Genomic DNA, 8,009 nt, shown 5'->3' with positions numbered 1-8,009 from the left:
TTCAAATCAAATGGACCTAAGCAGCACACAAGTATAGGTATCCTAATAGCTAACCAAATAGACTTCAAAGTAAAGCCGATCAGAATAGATGAAGGACACTTCATACCCATAACAGAAACAATTCATCAAGATGAAGTCTCAATCCTGAACATCTATGCCCCAAATATTAGAACACCCACTCATGTAAAAGAAACATTACTAAAGCTTAAATTGCACATCAAATCCCATACAAGAATAGTAGGAGGAAGTTGCTTTTTCGTCTCCACACTCCTGTTTCGCTGCCTGCGTCCTCTGGATGGCCTCGCAAAACTGCGACCCAGCTGCTGCCAGCATTCCGGCAGTTCGCAAGGGAGCCGAGCCCAGCGGGGGTGGTCCCGGCCAGTGGGCAAGAGGCTACAACAGGAGCTGATGACCCTCATGATGTCTGGTGACAAAGGGATTTCTGCCTTCCCTGAATCAGACAACCTGTTCAAATGAGAAGGGCCCATCCATGCATGGAGCAGCCGGCACAGCATATGAAGACCTGAGGTATAAACTCTCACTCGCGTTCCCTAGTGGCTACCCTTACAACGCACCCACGGTGAAGTTCCTCACACCCTGCTACCACCCCAACGTAGACACCCAGGGGAACATCTGCCTGGACATCCTCAAGGATAAATGGTCCGCGCTGTATGATGTCAGGACCATCTTGCTGTCTATCCAGAGCCTGCTAGGAGAACCCAACATCGATAGCCCATTGAACACACACGCTGCTGAGCTCTGGAAAACCCCCACAGCATTTAAGAAGTACCTGCAAGAAACCTATTCAAAGCTGGTCTCCAGTCAAGAGCCCTGTCACAAGCTTCTCCTTGTGTCGTCTTTTTTCTTAGATGGTCTGTCCTTTTCTTGATTTCTACGCTGTGGTGTTACTTTTGTTTTATTTGTCTTTTTAACTTAAGTCTGCTTAAGTTCTTACAATGTATATTAAATAAATACATGTTGATTGTTTTTGTATAAAAAAAAGAATAGTAGGAGACTTCAACACCCCACTCTCCCCAGTGGGCAGGTTATACAGAAAAATAAGACAACTAACAAATGTCTTGACTTAAATGGAATCAATGGACATCTACAGAGCATTCCACCCAAACACAAAATATACCTTCTTCTCAGCACCTCAGGGAACCTTCTCTAAAATGGACCACAAACATGGTAACAAAGCAAACCTCAACACACACACAAAAAAATGGAATAACCCCCTGTGTCTTTTCAGATCACCATGTTTTAAATTTAGGATTTAGTAACAACACTAATCACAGAAAACCTAAAAACTCATGGAAATTGAACAGTGCTCTATTAAACCACCCCTAGGTCAAGCAAGAAATAAAGAAAGAAATTAAAGACTTTGTGGAATTCAACAAAAATGATGGCACAGAATACCCAAATCTATGGGAAACTATAAAAGCAGTGCTAAGATGAAAGTTCATAGCACTAAATAAAGAAAGTATAGAAAACTCACACCAGTGACTTAACAGCACACCTGAAAGCTCTAGAACAAAAAGAAGCAGACTCACCCAGGAGTAGAGGATAGGAAATAATCAAATTGAGGGCTAAAGTCAATAAAATACCAAAATTAAATCAACACCAGATGAACAATTCAAATCAGCTTATAACCTGCAAGGAAAGAGAAGAAGTTATCAAAAGCCTTCCAGCCAAAAAAAAAAAAAAAAAGCCTAGGGCAAGGCAGTTTCAGTTCAGAATTCTGTCAGAACTAAGAACTAATAACTATACTCAAAGGATCCACATAATAGAAATAGAAGTAAGGGCCGGGCGACGGTGGCGCACGCCTTTAATCCCAGCACTTGGGAGGCAGAGGCAGGTGGATCTCTGTGAGTTCGAGACCAGCCTGGTCTACAAGAGCTAGCCAGGACAGGCTCCAAAGCCACAGAGAAACCCTGTCTCAAAAAACCAAAAAAAAAAAAAAAAAGAAAGAAAAAGAAATAGAAGTAAGATTGCCAAACCCCTTTTATGATGATACAGTTACTCTTATACCAAACCATACAAAGATTCAACCAAGGAGAATTCCAGACCCATCTTACTGATGAACATAGAGGCAAAAATACTCAATAAAATACTAGAAAATAAAATCCAAGAACACATTAACAAAAAATCATTTACCATGATGAAGTCAGTTTCATCTCAGAGATGCAAGTACGGTTCAACATACAAAAATCTATTAAGAATCCTGCCCTCTAAAATATCCAAGTTATGTTAAAAAAAAATCCTGTCCTCTTTAAGTTCCTCTCCTAACATCTTTTAAGAGTGAACAACAGCCAGGCAGTGGTGGCACACACCTTTAATCCCAGCACTTGGGAGGCAGAGGCAGGCGGATCTTTGTGAGTTCAAGACCAGCCTGGTCTACAAGAGCTAGTTCCAGGACAGGCTACAAAACCACAGAGAAACCCTGTCTCGAAAAACTAAAAAAAAAAAAAAAAAAAAAAAAAGTGAACAACAATATGGCAGTATAGGCCAAATTAACCCTTTTCTCCTAATCCTGGGTTTTGGTCATGGTATTTCATCACAACAATAGAAACCACAATTAAGACACCATGTGCGGTTGATATGTATGAGAGACCTGCTATTTTCTAAAGGTAAACAAAGAAGAGAGATTTGGGGGAAGGTTGGGACAGAGAACAATGGTGGGAGGAAAGACTGCAGTCAAGATGAAAGAATAAATAAAAGACAAATGAAAGAGAGGAATGAGGAAAACTGAGGGAAGATTGGGTCAAGGAAAGGTGAAAATTTAGCAGGGCAAATGACAAATCTTGTGGCTCTATCTCAGGTACATGGGCTTTATTTCCAAAGGGTTTAGAAAGTTCTGTACCTGCTGAAGCATTAATCTAATTGACATTTAACAATAAGAAATCAGGAGTCAGAGAGCAGGGTAAGAAACTGAAAGATCAGAGAAGCAGTTAACCAGCAAATTGTGACTACCACCTCTTCAGTCTCTCCATGTTAGTAAAGTGCTAATATTCTCCTAGGCCTGCCTTAGGAATCCTGACTCCTATCTGCCCAAAGTCCTCCAAACCTCTATGGTAAATTTTGGTCAGGTAGTGATTAGCTCTGCTGTAATGCTTAGCAGGCTTTATTATCAGAATATAATCAATATATCACACATTTCCCTATTTGTCTTATTAAAAGGTGAAGGTTTTAACTAACACAGTAAAGCTATATACACTAAATACAATAACTATATATAATATATACAGAGGAGAATTATACTAACAATGTCCAATCCATTTGCATTTGGTAAATTTAGAGAAAATGTTTGATCATCTATCCTATCTTAGTAAGCCCAAGGTGTTGTACCTAAAGTACTTTTTATCCTAACTGGTATTACTAACCTTAAATAATGTTTCTGCCGCTTAGCCTTATATACATTATACATTTTTTAATTCATTTTTTTCAATTTGTTAACATGCATAATTACAATTATTGAGCTTTTGGCTCCATCAGAGAACTCAGAGGGATATAATATTCCCTGAGTAAACAGGAAGTATAAAGCAAACAACATTTAAAATGAAGAAACAACACCACCTGTCTATGTAAAATAAATTTTTGTCAGGCTATAGTGGTGCATGCCTTTAATCCCAGCACTTTCATAGCAGAGGCAGATATATCTCACTAAGTTAGAGGCAAGCCTGTTCTACAAAGTGAATTGAGGAAAGCCAGAGGAATCTGTCTTTTAAAAAAAAGGAAACAGGGGCTGGAGAGATGGCTCAGTGGTTAAGAGCGCTGTCTGCTCTTCCAGAGGTCCTGAGTTCAATTCCCAGCAACCACATGGTGGTTCACAACCATCTGTAGTGAGATCTGGCGCCCTCCTCTGGTGTGTGAGCATACATGGAGGCAGAATGTTGTATACATAATAAATAAATAAATCTTTAAAAAAAAAAAAAAGGAAACAAAATGTCTTTTTGTTTCACCTTGAAAACACACCTAACATGATTATAATAAGTGACTGTTAGGCCAATTTATTCTTTTGAAGAGGATATTTTATTTGGATGATGTGTTATTTTTTAGATACCTCGGTTGTCTAGTGGTTCTTAGATTCCTTAGATCAATGTTTTCATACTTTTGTAAAGATAAAACAAAACTCTGCCATAACCCTATCTTTATGAAGATTTATTGTTGGAAATTATATTTAATCAAAAGGAAGACATCTGTTAATCTTACGAATTAGTTAAGATTGAATGGTAATGCTCTCTGATGAACTACTGTTTCTTTTACTCAAGAGATTTTTTATTTATTTATTTATTTACTTATTTATTAAAGATTTCTATCTCCTCCCCGCCACCACCTCCCATTTCCCTCCCCCTCCCCCAGTCAACTCCCCCTCCATCATCAGCCCGAAGAGCAGTCTCAAGAGATCTTTTTGTTTGAAGCTAATCTTTAAGGATTGAAGTGGTATCTATAACTTTATTCCCCAATTTAATACATATCGTGGTTTTTATTCTGAATGCAATGTATCTTTAAAGCATACAGGTTGGTTAATTTAGCAGGGCTTTTTTATTATCTAAGGTCTCCCCACAGCTGTTGTTTCCTTTTTACTAGCATTTAAAACTGTAAAAGTTAATAATCTATTCTGTAACCTATCTTTATGGCCTTAATTACTCCTTTCTGCTAACTGAGCATATATTTTAAGATGCCTGATGAAGTGTTAATCTAATTAATCTTTTTCAATCCCAAAACAACCTAAAAATTGTTTAAAATCTGCTTCCTGCTACATGGCATAGAGCAGAATATGTGGATTGTGCCCTATCTACCTGTCTACCACATTGCACACCTGAGAAATCTCTGCACATCAGAAACTCCTTTTGTCCTCTGGAACTAAGCTTCACTGGATCCCACCATTGCAGCTAGTGGTAACACCATGTTAAAAGCACTCTACTCTACTATTGCTTTACCAGGTCCTAAACAATTTGTAATATTTATAACACAAACCTGAAACTGGAATGCAATATTCAGAACTTCTAGAAACTAAACCTTCAGTTTTCTAATCTCTCTTCCCACTGCACAGCAAAAGCAGTGCCCATGTGTGTACTCTGGACAGAGATACAACCAGCATCATTTCCTTCCATTCCAGGGCTGTAGTATTTATATACAAAAAGAGGCTCAGAGAACAAGGGCCACTGCCAACATGAACCACATGGACCAACATAACTGCAGTCTAGCTCATGGTACTTCCCAGTCTCAGCAGAAATGACATTTCAACAGACCTGCTCTGATACGCCCCACTCATTACAGGATTGCTTATGGTCTTCCTTACCACCCCCTACAGCAGAGACAGAAGAGAATCATGGAAAGAACTGACAAACTGTCTGCCACTAGTACTCTTGATGTCTAACCCTTCCTAGAATCCCTCACTGGCTAGGGCCACTCAGCTAGGCCTCTCAATATTAGCAGCTCCTCTACAGGAGGATCAGAGATCAAATGACTCAGACAGCACAATCCTTCCAGTGCTGCCCTCCCAGCCCAGCAGACAGGGCCCCAGTTTAGACAGTTTGTATTTAGTACACATTTTCCCACTCTACTAGAGCACATCCTCTTCCTCATCTAGAGCACAGGGTCCTTTGTGTGCACATTCCATTACATACCCACTCTCCAGTTCAGCCATCCTACTGCCTCAGAGATGGAAAATCCTGCAGACAAACAGGTCACATTCATAACATAACTAATGTAACTGTGTAACTGTGGTTACTTTGTAACTGTTGTTAAAGAACAGGCAGGGAATTAGAAAACAATCCAGGTATCTTAGGGCTTGGAGGCAGCAAGGAGAATGTAAATATGATGTAGTTGTCATCTCAAAAACGATTTTGAAAACTTGAGACAGACTTTATGGTCATGTACTCCAGAGACTAGGGATTTGTATTAAAGCACATTAAAATTTTTTTCATGTATTTTCTCAAAAGATCAATGTCTTAATAGAGAAAAGTCCTGTTAAGTAGGGCCACAACATTTTACCCTGATTCTTGTAGATGAACTACTGTAAATATAGCAATTAGGTTTAAAGATAAGGTCACTCCCTTTCCCAGATTCCTTTTTGCGCTGGTCTGTGGACTGCAAACAATGGTCAATCAGGACATTCATAGAGCATCTACAATTGACTACCTGATTCCACAGAGCTAATCTCAACGACTTATGAAGGAGGAAAGCTCTCACCCTCAGTCTGACCTTTCCCTTCCTGTGCTGCATCTCCACCAGCTTCACTAAACTCCTCCCCCTATTGTGGTCTGAGGACAGAAAGAATGCTCCATATGCAAATCCTTTCCCTGCAATTGTAATGCATAGTCAACTACATGCCTCACATGCATAATTTTAAAACTGTGAGGTGGTGCGATCCTTTTTGAAAGGAATTTTGAAAGTGTATCATACAGGACAGCAAGGTCATTGCCCTGGACAGCAGCAGACCTAGGGCACCTGAGTCAACATAAGAGAACTTGTCGCAGAAACTATTTTTCAAACAGGGTGGAAATGCAGCTGTTCTAGAATTAATATGCCTTTTTATTAACAAATCACTTCACACATTTAGGGTGCCAACCTGTAATGCCTCCTTGAAAGGCTTGATAGAGGTTGTTCTTTGATATGGAGATATGCCTGGTGTCTGGTTTTAAATCAGTGGTGGCTTCTTTGTTTGTAATGGTTTGGAGCCAAATATCTGGACAATCCAGTTGAGCAATGTGTACCCTAGCAACCTAAACTCTAAGAGCCCTGTTTAAAACACATTTATTTCTGGGTGATGTAGAGGCAGCCCTCCCTCAGCTAATTCTACTTTCTGAGACTGAACTATTTCCAAGGCATTGGAAAATTCTTTACATCAGCAATTATCCTCTTCTACATTGCGGATTAGAAGTGCAGCGCTATCCAACAGGTGAGATGCCTTAATACCGTCCACATAGTTAAATATAAATGGAGATTGTATGTAAGGATGAATGCAAAGTGCTCAATATCGAGAAGATACTTGAGAAAGTAGGCTTCTCCGACTTTAGCACTTTAAAGTTGACAAGAAAGATGTTTGTACACACAGCACCCTGCTCCCAATTCTCTAAGCGGATTAAGCCCAAAGCACAAAGTTATTCAGAGTTCCATACCTAGGTCTAGGAATTAACAAAGACCGCATGGGACTTCACAATGCAGGGAATCTGGTGGTAGGTTCCCACGTGGATCAAAGGAGGACGCACCACGCTGTCTCCCGCACCTCACCCTCTGCTCCTCCCATCTGGAGACAGCATTCCCTCACTCACCATGTTGTGGTTTCTCAGCTTGCCAAATCTCTCAGTTTATCAACTTCCTGCAGCAGCAACTTCACCTCAACACAGGGAACCACCCGTGTGTGCTCCTCTGCAAAATCGAGACTAAATGCGGATGCCCGGAAGAGCCCTGCAGAACATCTGACTGGCAGGTCACCTGGAGGGCCTGATTGGCTTGTGAGACCTGAGTGACAAGAACACCTCCCACAGGACTGAAGAGGACTTAAAGAGACAGCACAGATATTTCAGGCCATTCCATCCACCGGAGTCAAATATCTTTTCTTGATTGGCCAAGATATGCACTTCAATAGCCCTTGCTCCTGGCTATAAAAGCCAACACCATCATAATCTTGCACTCCATAGGAACTTTCCCTTTTGCCTCCAGAATACGACGTGGCCAGTTAGCTTGTACAGTGCACTGTGCTGTGCTTGGTGAGTGTAGGGCTTTCCTGTCCCACGGGGGAAAGAATGCCCAGAATATTAACAGCTAAAGAGAGTTTTTAAGGTCACAAAAGGAGATGTTTGTTCTGTGGCTTCATGCTGAGGTCAGATGAACTGAAGGTACTTTTTACATGGTTTTCACAGGGATTCACACAACAGAAAAGAGAAAAGCAGGAGCCAGATCTCAATCAAGATGATTTGTCTTGTGCTGGAGAGATGGCTCAGTGGTTAAGAGCATTGCCTGCTCTTCCAAAGGTCCTGAGTTCAGTTCCTGGCAAACACATG

The 8,009-nt window shown here is 40.5% G+C and overlaps 1 pseudogene; it reads left to right on the top strand.

Moving 5' to 3' along the window:
* Positions 1-295: 295 nt before the first annotated feature.
* LOC121434583 lies at positions 296-889 on the top strand (annotated as a pseudogene).
* Positions 890-8,009: the final 7,120 nt, after the last annotated feature.

This window comes from Microtus oregoni, unplaced genomic scaffold, assembly GCF_018167655.1.
Source record: "Microtus oregoni isolate MIOR12 unplaced genomic scaffold, Mior012 000044F_000, whole genome shotgun sequence".
Classification (NCBI taxonomy): Eukaryota; Metazoa; Chordata; class Mammalia; order Rodentia; family Cricetidae; genus Microtus; species Microtus oregoni.
Note: the sequence above shows the minus strand (reverse complement) of the source record. Positions and strands in the feature narration are given on the sequence as shown.